Raw genomic sequence first — 15,553 nt, forward strand, 5'->3', positions numbered from 1 at the left:
CTAATAAAGGCACGAATAAGGCACCATGGGTATTTTAATGAGGAGGAGGCAGTGGATTCTCCTGGGGTGTCAGGAGCCAAAAACACACATCAAAAAGGTGTCCTAGATATTTGAACTGACAGATCATTTCAACTGACAGAGGGGAACTAGGAAAGAGACATATGCATGGAATTCACCCAGTGTTGATAAGGGCCAGAGTGGTTGGTAGTGGGTTTAAAGTAAAGTAGCTGGTCAGTCTGGAAGGACACATTAAGCCATCAGACTGTGAGTTGACATGAAGATTGTGCTGTATGGAATATACTATATATCGTAGCTAATAAGATTTATTAGTATAGAAAGACTTTGACGGAAAAATTCTTGGATTAAATCTTTACATGAATCTTTACATTAACTATAATGATATTTTTGTATTCTGGGGATACACTAATTTTTTATTTTCTTCTTTCCCTAACATTTGAAGTCATAAAATTATACATCAACCTAGATTTTATGAGAGTTGGGACACTAGTAGTTAGGCCCAGAGCTTAGTGAACTGCATAATAATTGTTTTCGTTTTTTCACTGACCTAGAAATAACATATTAGTGTTCATAAGCCCAAAGAAACAACAGGTTGTTACATAAAGATTCCAGTTACCTGAGTGCATGATTTTGAGTTTAGAGAATTTGTGATAGAGAAAAAGCTAATCCAAGAAGGTCCTACATAAGTGCAAAACACCAGAGTTATGATGGTTTTATGAGAAGGGCTCATATACTTGAATCCTTGGTCCCTGTTGGTAGAACTGATTAGGAAGGATTAGGAGGTATGGCCTTCTTGGAGGAGGTGTGTCACGGGGTGGCCTTTGAGGTTTCAAAAGCCCATTCTGTTCCTAGTTATCTTTCTCTGCTTGTGGTTGTGAGCTATCAGCTACTGCTCCAGTGCCATGCCTGCCTGCCTGCTCCATGCTCCCTGGTATGGTAGCTGTGGACTCACCCTCTGAGACTATAATCCCTGACAGTCATTCTTCTAGAAGTTGCCTCTTCATAGCAATAGAAAGTAACTAAGACAAGAGTCGTCTCTTCTTTCTCACAGACCATCATCTCCATCTGTTCTTTCTGGTGATTTCCAAAATGTTCCCACTACAGAACAGGGAAGAGAGACCAAAGAGTAACAAAGTAATCAAGATGAACAGATTCAGGCTCAGCCCAACTCAGGCATTTCAGTTGGTATAGCTATGTGAGATAGTACCTTGGAGGGAAACTCAGGAGGAAATAGGAATTTTAGTCATCTCTACCAATGGTGTTGCCATGGAAGAACCTTCCAGATGTAAGACCTTGTGCCCAAAAGAATTTCAGAGGAATAAGCTGATCCTACCTCTTCCTATTTACATATGACTCTGACAAGATACCCCAGAAAGAGCAATGAAGTTTATTCCATAGATCTTCCAGGAGACCTGACTAGTCCTTCTCTGAAAGAGTCTTAAGTATAATTAAAATAGACCTATTGTGCTTCGGAGGGCGTAGAATTAGCATGTATTCTCCAGAGAAGTATGTATGTATGTGTATGTACATGTATATGCCTGTGCATGCATTTACTTTTAAGAAACTGGTCTAGTCTAAAAGCAAGTTCCAGGTTTGCTAGGCAGCGAGGGTCGTTACACAGAGAAATCCTGTCCCAAAAAACAAAACCAAAAAGAAGAAGAAGAAGAAGAAGAAGAAGAAGAAGAAGAAGAAGAAGAAGAAGAAGAAGAAGAAGGTAGGGGAAGCTGTAGCCACGCCTTCTTAGGGGCTGGCTACAGCTTCCCCTAGAAGAAGAAGAAGAAGAAGAAGAAGAAGAAGAAGAAGAAGAAGAAGAAGAAGAAGAAGAAGAAGAAGAAGAAGAAGAAGAAGAAACAAAAAAGAAACTGGCCTATGTGATATTGAAGAGGAAATGAACAGTCCTGAAGACCTAGGATAGCTAATGTTAACACCAGTCTGAGTGACAAGCTCAAGAGCCAAGGGGAGACTATATTCCACTGACATCTGAAAATACAGACAGATCAATACACTCCAGTTCAAATACTGAAGCATGCATCAGTGCCTCTGATGCAGCATTTGTGGTCTGTATAAGCCCCCTCTTGGTGAGACAGAGACCATCAAATAAGGGTGAACGTTACACTTTGCTGGGCAACCAACTCAGGTGTGAATGTCACCTAGAAATGTTTTTGTGGATACACTAAGAATATTGTATGGTCAAGTGTCTAAGCACTCTATGGTTCAGTCAAGTGCACACATTAAAAAGACCAGTTCCAGAAGTGTTCTCTGCAAGAAATGTAGCACTCCTTGGTGCCATCATGACAGCATTCCTCTGACTCCACTATGTGGTTTCCCTCCCAGACATCTGAAGTAGGGCCTTTTGTGGATTGCAACTCATTGGAAAAACCAAAGACTAGATAAGGTCCAGCATCTATGGATTTGAGTAAAGGATGGGTCTTCCTTCTACCAGATTAAGTGAGAAACACATTACTGCTTTCTTTACAGTGCTTCCATTTGGATGAGATTTGTGATACAGTTTGGATGAGGGGGTGCAAGACTCTACTAGTTTCTTTTCTGTGGCTATCATAAAATACCCAAACAAAGCAACATAAAAAGAAAGGATTGATTTGACCTACATTTTCAAGTTTCAGTCCATTATTTTGGGGAAATCAAGGTGTTGGAATCTTGAAGCAGCTATGTATGACTGTGTATGACACATGTATGTCTGTGCTCAGCTGTCCCCTTCCCTTTAATTCAGTCCAAAGTCCAGCTCTTGAATCTATATCTTCTAGTGTGGGTGGTACATGTCAGAAATTCCACCATTTGTGCAAATTCATTTATTTCTAAATTTTTCTATTTGACACAGATCTCTTTCCTATACTGAGGCATTTCTAGCTGTTTCTCTTCTGATAATGGTACTAGGGACTGTCTTGTCAGAATCACTCACAGAAGTGAAGTTCTCTTCTGTTATCTGCTTTATTTTTGCTTGTTAGAGTTTTTCAGTTGTAGCCTTAGCTAGCCTAGAACTCACTATATAGACCAATGTGGTCTCAAACTTACAGAGATTCACCTGCGTCTGACTTCTGTGCTCTGGGATTAAAGGAACATGAAACCACTGCCGACATTTCTTTACTTTTAGAAACATGCCATCACATGTTGGGTTGGGTCATGCGTGGTGGTTGAACACTTGGTCCCAAATTGCTGGCAGACAGGTGATCACCAGGGCTTGTTGGCCAGCTAGTGTCATTGAATCAGTGAGAGACTTTGTCTAAAAATAGAGTGTAATTGAAGATGCCCAATATCAACCTCTTGTCTCAACACACAGATGTATTGCAGCTGTATGTGTGTGTACATGCACATGCACACACATACACAGATATCTTACTGCTTTCCTTCAATTTTTTACACTCTCAGCTATCTGTTTCTCTATGGTAGACATCTTTAATTTTCTGTCTGGAATAAAATACAGGAGGAATATCAAAGAGAGGTAACACATTTGGCTGCTTGTTTCTGGGAGACTATGACACATAAAGACTTTCAAAATTCATCCTCGATTTTCAGTCTTGTGTTTTGCTCTTTGTTTCTGCTGGGCTTAGTATCCTAAGTCTTGGTAAGCAGAAATGGGATGGGATAGGGGGTTGTGAGGGACAGGGAAGGAGGGGAGGGAGACGGAACTGGGGGGTTGACATGTAAAACAAGCTTCTTTCTAATTTAAATTTTAAAATGGAATAAAAAGCTGCAGTGGAGCCTGTATGAGTAATGGAGAGCAGCTTCCAGGACTCTGTCCTGGTCAAGCCTGTGTTCTGCTTCTTTGGGGGATTGTTTTGAGGTCCAGAAGAAGTGCCAAGAGACTGCATTGCTTTGGGAGGTGTTTGGCAAATCAAGTGCTATGTGGATCCCTGCACGTTTCTCTTGGGTATTTCCTTCCAGATGTCTCTGCCCTACAAGCTTTGCACAGCTGCCCTTCTGCATTTCCTCAGATGGAGCAGAGGCTGCAAATTCTCCTGGCACCTCCACTAGGCTCCCACACAGGAGCTCCCTCTGGCTGATCCCTTCCCATTGTCTCCTGCCTTTTCCTTACTGACCACACATGGTACTGTACAAATACTGAGGTGAATTTGAGCTTCCAGGAAGGCACCAGAAGCTGGTCTGAAGCATCATCTGTTCCTGCTACCCTGGTTCTTATCTCTAAACATTAACCTCTCAGCTATCCATTGTGGATTTCTTTAGACTTTCTGGTAAGATTTAGATGGACTGTCAGTGACTCCCTAGACAGAGTATGGACACTGCCAGGAATGCACAATCTATTGTATATTCTAGAGCTTAATAGCCAGGCTGATCCTCCTTTTGCTTGAACCCCCTCCTTAACATTAAGTCGGATGCATGGGGAGTTACATTAATTCTTTCAGACCACTAGGGAAGCCTCCGAGGCTGAGCTTCTGTAGTCACACAGTCAGCACAGACAGATGGGAGGTGATTTGTCGACTTGCAACAATAAAGTCAGCAATGTTACCCTAGGGACTTGCAAGTGTTGAATGATCTGCCCTAAGTAGCTAACTAAGATCTGGGGAATGACTTAGCTCAAGGGAGTACAGTTTTACTGTGATATTAGAAAGAGACAATTAATGCCCTTTTTGCCTAAGTCCCCTTGTCAATAAATCAAGGATAAAAATACTCTTACTTCAGAGACTGAGTCTAGCCTAGAGAAATGATAGAGCAGCACCCTGCCCAACACAGTGCTTAGAAATCCATCATCCAACCAGCAGTCTGAGCATGTGGTGCACAGGTTATCTCTTTGGGTTACACTATTGACCCAGGCAGAGTGGGCTGTCATTTCAGGTTCTAGGTGATACTATTAACATTCCCATTAAATATTGTTCTAGCTATGCTTCCCATCCCTGTGATAAAAGCAAATTGGGGAAGGATGGGGCTATTTGGGCTTACAGTTTGAGCATGCAGTAGGTAGGAATGTAAGGCAGCTTATTGGTCAAGGTGCATTTGTCAGCAGTCAGAAAGGAGAGAGGAACACAAAAAGCTGTTGTTCCACTTGCTTTTTCCTTTTTATTCAGTGTGGACCCCAGCTGATGGGATGGAACACTCCTTCAGGCTGGGTCTTCCCAACTCCGGTAAATCTCTCTGAAAATGCCCTCCCACACATGACTAGACGTTTGCCATCTAGGTGGTTCAAAGCCCAATAAGCTGACAGTCAAGATGAACCATCTGAAATACTGTTTCTACTGTTGCTGTATACCATTAATGTATCTGGATGCTATAACTATGTATGTTTTTACTAAGTACAATTTGTAAAGCATATGTAAGGTTTGATGATATAAAATGACCACCTCCCCATCTCATCTTAGGAAAAGGACCTCAGTGTTATCGATGAAGTTTCTATTGACCAATGGGGCCTTCATGTTGTCTTCAGTTCAACTAAACTTCAGACAAGTTTCTTCCTAATTAGAACCCTTACCTTTTTTTTTTTGTTGTTGTTAGATCATTTGCTTTAGGAAACTTACAGCTATAAATTATCACTTTGTCCATTCAGATGTAAACCTTTTCTAATTCAGGGTTGTTTTGCTCAAGGACTTTAAGCCATCTTCTGAAGTATAATCATCAAGAAAGGCATGGCCCTGAAGACACCATACACAGTGGCCATAGGATATGAAGAAATCAAGTTGGCATGGACCAGAAAGCTTACTCCATGTCATCTAGCTTTCATAGTATTGACAGGTGTATGCAGGATTCTGGGGGAGGATAAAGTCAAGACTCTCATCCAACTGTGGACTCTGTGAAGGGCAATGATGAATGGGAAGGCAAGATATGCCCACAGGTTCAATAGTGGTGTGACTGTTATGGGCATGACCACTTTCTAATGAGATTTAAGGCCCAGTTCAAACAAAGAAACACATGATTAGTACTGAAAATATGGCCAAGAACCCATAGTTGGGAACTCACAGTCCCCAGGGGTGATAATAGTACTAATTATTCTGTTCAATAGATATAGACTCAAACTTCTCTCTAGATTTATGTCTCTACACACATAGCTTAGTATGGATCTCTGACCTCATCAGAGAAGTTTCTGTGTATAGTAGATGGTGGCTAATGCAGAAACTCACAACTGGTCAAAGTGTAGTAAACGAGTGTTTGTGGAGTGCTCAGCACCAATCTGAACATCTGTATCACACTCAGTCTCCTTGTGGCTCAGGGACTACGTGACAGATGGGGAGGGAGTCATGTGTAAGAGTCAGCAGTAGGAGGAAAACAAGAACACCACACTCATGGAACACGAAGAAGCTATGGTTGCTGACACATGACCAAGCCAGACAACATTCCAGCCTGGAGGATTTAAGGGTTCCTGAATCCTGACCTCTAACCAAGGAGCTACAGACAGTTGATGGCTTCTGGGGCAGGGAAAATGAGTTTTCTTTAAGGGTGTGGTTCCTGGTAGGTTGACTATGTTCTAGTGGAGGGCCAAACACCCAGAAGTATATGGCTAGCACAAATTTGACTCCATAAGTTGTTCAATTAAAAATGTACACCAAGTAGGGGAGAATAGACAGGGGGCAGATCTGTCAGGAGTTAATGGGAGAATTTGGAGACAAATGAGAACAAAATGTAATGCATGAAATTCTAGAAGAATTTATTTTAAAAAGAGGAAAGCAAAGCTCCCTCCCAGTTTCTATTTAAAGGTAAAAAAGTTTAACATTTGTGCCAATAGGTGACCTCATCATGATGTCCTAACATGCTTCAGGATGTGTTTGTGAAGTACATAAACTCTGAAGAGCCGTTTGTGCTAAATGGATGAGTTGAGTTCCATCTTTTGGACCTAGTGCAGCAGTCTCACCCATCTCTAGAGTCAATGGCCTAGAACATTTGTTGCCTCCATTTTTAATTATTGACAAGAACAATTTTCCTTTTGAAAAGTGTCCTCTAAGTGAATTTGGGGTTAGTGATTCCCATAATTTTCTCTATAGTTGGTCACATGTTGTATCACTAATTAGCTATCTTTGAACTTCATATAAATGAAAATGTACTGTATACATTATATTATACTAAAAGAACAAACTTAGTCATCTGCTGAAAAAAAAGAGGTTGCTAAAGATCATCACCAAAGGAATCTCTGTTTTTTTTTTATAACACTACAAATAAAAGAATGGGACACAAGCCAGGAAAAATAAATGCAAGTAAAAAATCAAATCAGAGGAATTCCCAATTCTTTCATTCTGGCGTGATAATGTGTTCTTCAAGTAGATTGCGGTACTGACATTGAATTTTGAAGTATTTATGTTCTCTTATACTCACTTGTAGATAACTGCAACTATTAAAGACTATCTTTAGTTTTATATTTTAAAAGAAAAATAATGACATCATATTAAGCAATTAACAATTCCCCTATCTTTTAATGAGATTCTAATATTTTCCCTTTGCAGCATGCAGTATGCACAATGATTAGGAGACGCTAATTGCAACTCTAGTTTCTGATTTCACTGAGGCCCAGCTGTCAAAGTCTTGCAGATGACACAGAATAATTCAAATTAGAAAGGCCAAAGAGGATTGACAAAAACTCCAAAAGGACCAGCACTACTTGATAATTGGGCTGAGCTCTACAGCTGAAAAGCAACAGACAAACCAAGGCCCTGGACTAGAACCTGGGTGGTCCTGTTTTCTTGGCATACACCAATGCTAGAAGTCACACACATACCACTCATCAATGTCCATTCTCTGAGCATTGCCAATGGAAAAATGTTATATTATCGAAACACAGAACCTAGGATATAAAAATCGTTTCCAACACCTGAAGTCCCCTTCTTCCTCCTTACCACAATTTTGACAATCATGAAGATCATTCCTTTGAGTTTATTTGCAAATAATCAATCTTATTTTTATATTTGGTCAATGGAATAACTCCCTCCAGCTTTTACTAGCATACAGCTAGGCACTCCCCATAGCAGCATGTACTCAATAGTTTCCCTAAACATTTATACTTGGTAAAATATAATATGGATTCACAGTTCCTGAAACTAGAGTCATGACAGGGTATTACATTTATAGATTTAGAATTCTAATTAATATACAGTACAGATGGTGTCCTGAACCACAGGTAAATTACCTATTGCAGAGTGATGTCAGTATCTCCATTAACCACAAAGTGTTTTTAGAATATGCTCATGGAGAGTACTTTTATGTACTTTAATTTCAGTAGTTATATAACTATAGCTATTCACATAAACATATTGTAAAACTTCCTCTATTTCTCTAGAAATTCCCAGGTGCAAGTCAGAGGATATATTTTCTATAAGAATAACAAGGAAGATTCATACTATTATTGGGTGGCAATTAGCAAGCTCTACAGAAGAAAAAAGTCCCATATTTTCTGTAAAATAATGCCTTGAAGACTAATTAGAATATTTTTATTATAGCTGCTTTTCTAGCTCCTTGGTGCAAGTTATAACTGACATTAAGCCCAAAATTTTGTGTTGCACATTTGTTTACACTGCTGAGCTCCTCATTACCTGACTAGAGTAATTCCAAAGGCCAAATTACCAACACAGTAGATGGAAGGACAAAGCTCCATTCAAATTAATGTCCCTTAAAAGGTTTAAGTATATGGATTAAAAAATACAGCTCAATTTTTCTGAAAGAGCACATTTTCCCCTAATGACTGCTTGAAATAATAAAATCTTAATAGTAAGAACTAGAAATTATAACAAAATATGATTGAGGTTTTATTTGGGAAAGTGCTGTGTAGATATTTCTTCTGAATTAAAACAATCCATTCTTGGATGTGTCTTTCCGTGTTTTTAACAGGTCCACATCCATGCTCTTGGGCATGTTTTACTTTCTTTATAGTCTCTCTCTCTCTCTCTCTCTCTCTCTCTCTCTCTCTTCTCTCTCTTTCTCTCTCTCTCTGTGTGTGTGTGTGTGTGTGTGTGTGTGTGTGTCTGTCTGTCTGTCTCGCTCTTTCTAAGTCATGGGCTTAACCCTACATTAAAATATCTTTAATAAAATCTTCAACTCTGCTTGATCACACAGAGTCCTAGATTCATTTCAGTGCTGAAGCCATGAATCTTGGTTTGACCTGAGTCATGGACCCTAACAGTCTAGGGCAATGGTTTTCAACCTGTGGGCTGTGACCACCACAGGGATTGCCTAGCAGATACCCTGAATATCAGATATTTACATTATGATTCATACAAGCAGAAATTACAGTTATAAGGTAGCAATGAAATAATTTTATGATTGAGGGAATCAGATCACCACCACATGAAGAACTGTATTAAAGGGTTGCAGCATTAGGAAGGTTGAGAACCACTGGTCTAGGGAATTCCTCAGGATGCTTAGGGTGGCAGTGTGGAGCTGTTTCTGTCATGATGTCTATGAAATGAATAGAGTATTGTTAGGTCAAGAGTTTTGGGTACAGAGGGTCTAGTTGATTTGGAGATTTTTCCATCCTTTTAAGATTAAGAGAAAGTTCATGAGTGTGAAGGAGTCCTATGTTCCCCACCTCTCTCTCTCTCTCTCTCTCTCTCTCTCTCTCTCTCTGTGTGTGTGTGTGTGTGTGTGTGTGTGTGTACATGTTGAATACAGGGGTCAACATCGGGGGTTATTACCTCAGATGCTATCCACACTCTTCTTTTTTGAGAGGATTTATCATTGGTCTTGGACTCACCAAATAGACTAAGCTACTCGGTCAGTGAACTCCAGGATTGGAACTTTGAATCTGCTTATTATGTTCAGCTTTCTTGATTGGCTCTGGGGATTGAATTCACAGGTCCCCACCTGTGTGTCAAGTACTTTACTGACTAGAGATTTCGTTGGCCCCTGGAATCTTATCTTCTTATGTAGTTGAGAGCCGGAAGTCTCTGCTTGCTGGGTTTGGTAGAGTACAGACAGTGGCTCTTGGATTAATAGATAATAAATTCATCAATAATTTTCAAGAAAAGAGACCCAAACAGAGTGGGTTTTTTTTCCTCAAAAATAGTTTTCAATATCTGTTTTATAATTACTATGCTACAGCTAGCTCTCTTAGGCCATAATCCTCATCAAATTATGAGTTTTCTACCTTCCATAATGTTCATCCTCTTTATAAATATTTTTTTATTCATTTTACATACCAACCACAGTTCTCTCTTCCTCCCCTCCTACCCCTCCCCTACCTCCTCCCAACCTCCCTCCATCTACTCCTCAGAAAGGGTAAAGCCACCCATAGAGTATCAACAATGCCTGGGACTTACAGTTGAGGCATGACCAAGGTGGCCCCTCCCATCAAGGCTGAGCAAGTCATCTCACCATATGGAATGGGCTTTAAAAAGCCAGATCATGCACTGGGGATAGATCGTGGTCCTATCACCAGGGGATCCACAGACAAACCAGGCTACAAAACTGGTTTGGTAGTTTTGTAGACTGCATCGAGAAGAAAAAGAAAAAAAAAACTTCCCAATAGCAGAGGAAGCATACAGAGGGCCTGGTTTGGTCCCAGGTAGGCTCCCCATCTGTCAGTCTAGAGTCTTTGAGCTCATGCAAGTTCAGGTCAACTGTCTCTGTGGGTTTTCCATCATGACTTTGACCCTCCCTTGCTCATATAATTCCTCCTCCCTCTCTTTGACTGGGCTCCTGAACCACCTGAGCTGAGTGAATGAAGTAGTAAATGACTGGTCATCCTTTTCCAAACAGGAATGAAAGGAAACTGTGGGATTAGATTGGTGTTCCTCTAATTAATGGTCAGATTGATTAGAAGGCTTGTTAAAAAAGCACAGGTTCTCTTACCTCTGAGAAGATTTTTACTCAACAGTTTGGGGTGAAGACTAAGAATATAAAAATCTTAGCAAGCCCTCTCATACCTGCAGACTATCAAAATCTACAGTAGACTGCATCGAGAAGAAAAAGAAAAAACTTCCCAATAGCAGAGGAAGCATAAACATGCTACCTGGGGTCTTCTGGTTAAGCTTTTCACCCAGGTTCCATGACAATCTTCATACACACTCCCCATGGTGTGAAGAAAATTGGATATTAACCTGGATAGGCCTTTGGAGAATGAGATCCTACAGACACAAGTGCTGACTCTGGCTGTTTTGTGGCCCACATGCCTAATACTTTAATCAGTTCTTGCAGCCAGCCTCTATGAGATCTGAAACCTCCTGCTTCCATCAGTTATGTGTGCCCTGGGGGGTGGAGGGGTGGGGAGGCAGGATGACCTGAACCAGAGTGAGGTCTTCCCCAACCCCCTTGCTTTGCATCTAGGCCAGCAGCACTGAGAGCTAGCTCAATAAACAGATGGGGTTGCTTTTACTGAGAGCAACATGTGCTTTCTCACTGTGTCTGTGGTCATCTCACTGAGCTATTTAGCAGGTGGCTGGTTTCAACTCTGAACCTAAGAGAATCCAAAGCCTAAAGAAAAGTAATAACTTTCCCAAAGTGCGAAGATTGTCAGATCCCAGATGAGAGCCCGTGTATTCTCTTTACTCCAAAATCAGTGCTTATTTTACCGGTAGACGAGCCGTTGTCCACTTTATTCTCCCTGTAAAGAACATGTTCACTGTCTTTTCTACACCGAAAAATAAAAGCAAAACAAGAAAAACCCAATAAACTGATTTAAAGAAAAAAAAGTTAACTACTGTTTCCTGGAAGGCAGTGGGTAGACTTCTATCTGCTTTGTCCCAAGGGCCTGGGATTCCTCCTAACTATTCCTTCTCCACCCCTCTTTTTCCCAAGCCAGGAAGCCTTACACAGTCTGTGTAGAACACACAAAACAACGTGATAACTCTCACAAGGAGAGTGCCATGTAATAACAGGCCAGCAAGGCCCTAAACACTTGGAGTGTGTCATATAGCTGCATAGACATTTTACTATAATTTCCAAAAATGTTTTCTTTCAAACACCCCTTTATGAAAAGGATGCTGCTGTTTTCTCTCATTATGGCTAATTACCAGCCCTCATTCATTAGCATTGAAATGAGGTAGAATAGATTTGGGGGGAAGGTTACTTACAATTCAATTATAACCTGCAGGTTATTGTAGAGAAGGTAAGCAAGTGAGAAATGGTAGCAGAGATAAAAGTCTAGAGAGAAGAGAGGTTGAAACCAGGGACCCTACACTGCTTTGCATAATAAGGTAATAGGAAGCATTTGTCTGCTGTTTGGGGCCTTTCCAAGATACAAAACTGAGCCCATGGAACTGGAAGAAAGGAAAGAGCAGGAGAATAAGTTTTCAGGTAATGGGCAGGCGCTGTGGCAGAGGACAAAGGTGGCCATTTATGAGGGGCTCTCATGCCGCAATAGATGACAGCCTGATCTTTACCTTCCGAGAAAATGTGGAGGTCTTATGCTGGATAATATTGGTTGGGTTCAAGTTCCCACGTTTCAGGACAATAACACATTCAGTGGTGAGGTGACCATTAAAACATGGGGAGTTAACCTCTGGAGGAATATACACCTTCATGGGATACTCTGGGAAAAATCACTGATAATGTTTGGAGTCAAGGTGTATTTCTTACAGCTTATTCTTGTGCAGAATTGTAGTGTTTTATTCAGATAGTAATAGAGAGAGCAAACCCAAAAGCTGGAAAATTTGAAATCCAGTATTATACATGAACACCTTAAGCTCTAGAGGGGTGTCTGTGTCATACTGTGTCCTCTTACCAGGGAGGGGAGATGTCAGAGGAACCAATAGAGAATGGAACATGCTTGGTGAGCATGGTAGCCATACCTCCAAATCATCTGGCTTGTTCACAAGGATGGGCTCTGTTCTTTGTACCTTGAAATTTCCATTGTACACTGAGCTAAATCTCCAACTGTTATTGTCATGTGGTAAACTTTTTTAAAAGTTTATATTTTTATGGGGGGCGGGTGTGTGTGTGTGTGTGTGTGTGTGTGTGTGTGTGTGTGTGTATGTGTGTGTGTGTGTGTGTGTATGTGTATGTGTGTGTGTGTGTGTGTGTGTGTGTGTGAGTGAGTGCGTGTGCAGCTGTGCATGCGTGCATGTGCTTTGCTCCTAAAGGCCCAAAGAGGGAATAGGAGGGTGTCAGATCCTCTGGAGCTGGAGTTGCAGGCAGTTGTGAGCTGTTAGAAAAGGATGCTGGAAACTAAACTAGGGTCCTTTCCAAGATCAGTACATTTTATTTTTTTACTGCTTATTTGCTGTATGTTAATAAGTATAGATGACGTATAGGTGAGTCACCATTGAAGTGCATAGTTAAGAATATTTGGAAATCATATTCTCAAGGGTACAGCTTAGAAAGGTGACCCTCTCTACATCCAGATCTTACACAGTCTGGATAGCACCCAGTATCTGCATCCTTTTATTTGAATTTGAGGGACCTTAGAGTTCTGGTGGTAAAAGTTCTAGTTAAGTTGTTCCTATAAGTTTTCTTTCTTTTACCACAAATGTAATTTCAAGGTCTTGAATGCTTCCTGTTTTGGAGGAATTTACTAATATTCCAGAAGGCAGGATTATTGAATTCCCAACTAAAAATTAAATTGGAAATGCAGATAAAGGAGAGAAGACTTATAGGGTTTAATACTGAAATATATACGTATATATGTATGAGAAAACTCCAGATAATAAATATATCTGGCTACATTCCTGGCTTCATTTGAACAAACTGGGAAATTGACCATGTAATCCGACATCCTTTGAATACAGAAAATATCTCACCCAGAAGAGCTGTGCAGTGGGATGCATACTTTGCAGTGTGAAATGAGTTGTCAGCTTTTCTGTCTTCCAAAGCTTGGACATTTTGTTTGGTATTTCTTTTCAAATTCATGCAAGTGTCTTCCAACCAGAAAAAAGGCAGCACTCACGGCAAGTGAGAATAAGAAGTATGGGGATTCATCAAAATGAAACAATGGATGAATATCTAAACAGGCTTCAGTACGGCCAATGAGCTGCACAAGTACCACTTGTCACTGGCACACGTGAGCATGTTCTTTGGAATAAAAATTGCACCTCTGAAAATCCCAAGTCTATGATGCATTATGTACCTTGCTCAACAGATGTTTATCTCTTTTCTTTACTTTGGGATGGAGAAATGAGAAGAATATTGAGAATGTGAGCTGTGACTTGAGTGAGAATGGAGTGCCTTGGTTTTCTATAAGCTTAGGAGAGTCAAGTAGCTGTGCTGTGTGATATTGCTGATGAAGACAGATGGTTATAATGAAATCCAAGGAAGTGACTGCACTCAGTAGCCTTGGCTACTGATTTTTTTTTTGTTGTTGTTTTTTCAAGACAGGGTTTCTCTGTGGCTTTGGAGGCTATCCTGGAACTAGCTCTTGTAGACCAGGCTGGTCTTGAACTTACAGAGATCCGCCTGCCTCTGCCTCCCGAGTGCTGGGATTAAAGGTGTGCGCCACTAACGCCCAGTGGCTACTGATTCTTTAAGAATGTTTAGGAGTAGGTGGCAATGCCTTAACTGTACGTGTGTTGTTAGGCCCAAGGGGACCTCTTCCATCCTTGTCAAGGTGAATACTAATCTTCTTTCCTTTTGGCTCAGTGGTTAAGAGCACCGACTGCTCTTCTAGAGGATCCAGGTTCAATTCCCATGCAACCACATTGGTACCTAACAACCATCTGTAACTCCAAAATCTGACACTCTCACATAGACATACATGCAGTCAAAACAACAATGCCCCCCAAATAGAAATAAATAAAAATAAAAAAGATGCTTAATGGAGTGCCTAGTTATGTTCCTAGTCTAACCTCAGGTAAGGCTTGTTTTATGTTCAGAGTAGGTGCCTGGAGATGCTGTTTCTCACAGCTGTGTCTTTCTAACATGGATATCTGTGTGGCAGACAGTATGGCTTCAAGGCAGACTACCCACATTGAGGTTCAAGGGAGGAATGGCAGAGCTTTGGGTAGCCATAAGCAGAGTTTATTAAAAAAAAAAAGGTCAAGGTGTCGTACAGGTACTAGTAAAGTTTAATAGAAATGAACACATTTAATAAAAATGAATACATCCCATATGGAGAAAACATGACAGCTCTTGAATAGCTCCATAGCCTCAGTGATTTTGTTTGTTCCACATTCTGTAGGGAGACAGAACACTGCCTCCCCTTTCTTTATGGATTCTTGTATGTGACTTTACAGTGAGTGACATGTAGTTCTTAGTTCATATCTGTCATCTATAAAAGGAAATACCTCAAAGCGCTGACGTAAAGAGCTCGAGTGATCAGGTCTTGTATAAGCCTTGCATCAGGTTGGGGAAGAGGCTCCTGAAGAGATGGGAGAAGCAGCAGGATGGATGCAGGGTACAGGGCAGGTGGAGGAGCAAGCAAGGGAAATCGCCCTGGGGCCCTGGGGACCAGTGCTTGCATCTTTATCAGGTTCCCTCCTGCTGCAAGGGAGCTGCAATGGAGCAAGGACCATGAAGTAAGGGAAAAGTTAAGAGTGGGGGCCCAGTTTGCTTCCTGTTCCTGTTGGGCTTCTACTCCCACATCTGAACAGTTTTAAACAATCCCACTGGTCTTTGGGAAGGTTGTTTTCTTCCTAACTCTCAGTGGTGCCCTCATCAGCCAGCCCCATGGCACTTGCCTTCCTCATCTGAGGGCACAGGTGACTTCTCTTAGAGT

General features: G+C 41.0%; 1 protein-coding gene and 1 pseudogene across 1 annotated transcript in view; both read right to left on the reverse strand.

Moving 5' to 3' along the window:
• The window catches only part of Cntnap2 (contactin associated protein 2), a 1,481,094-nt gene that overhangs the window by 327,744 nt on the left and 1,137,797 nt on the right, over window positions 1-15,553 (reverse strand). The window lies entirely within an intron of this gene.
• LOC113831793 lies at window positions 14,365-14,476 on the reverse strand (annotated as a pseudogene).

This window comes from Cricetulus griseus, assembly GCF_003668045.3.
Source record: "Cricetulus griseus strain 17A/GY chromosome 1 unlocalized genomic scaffold, alternate assembly CriGri-PICRH-1.0 chr1_0, whole genome shotgun sequence".
Taxonomy (NCBI): Eukaryota; Metazoa; Chordata; class Mammalia; order Rodentia; family Cricetidae; genus Cricetulus; species Cricetulus griseus.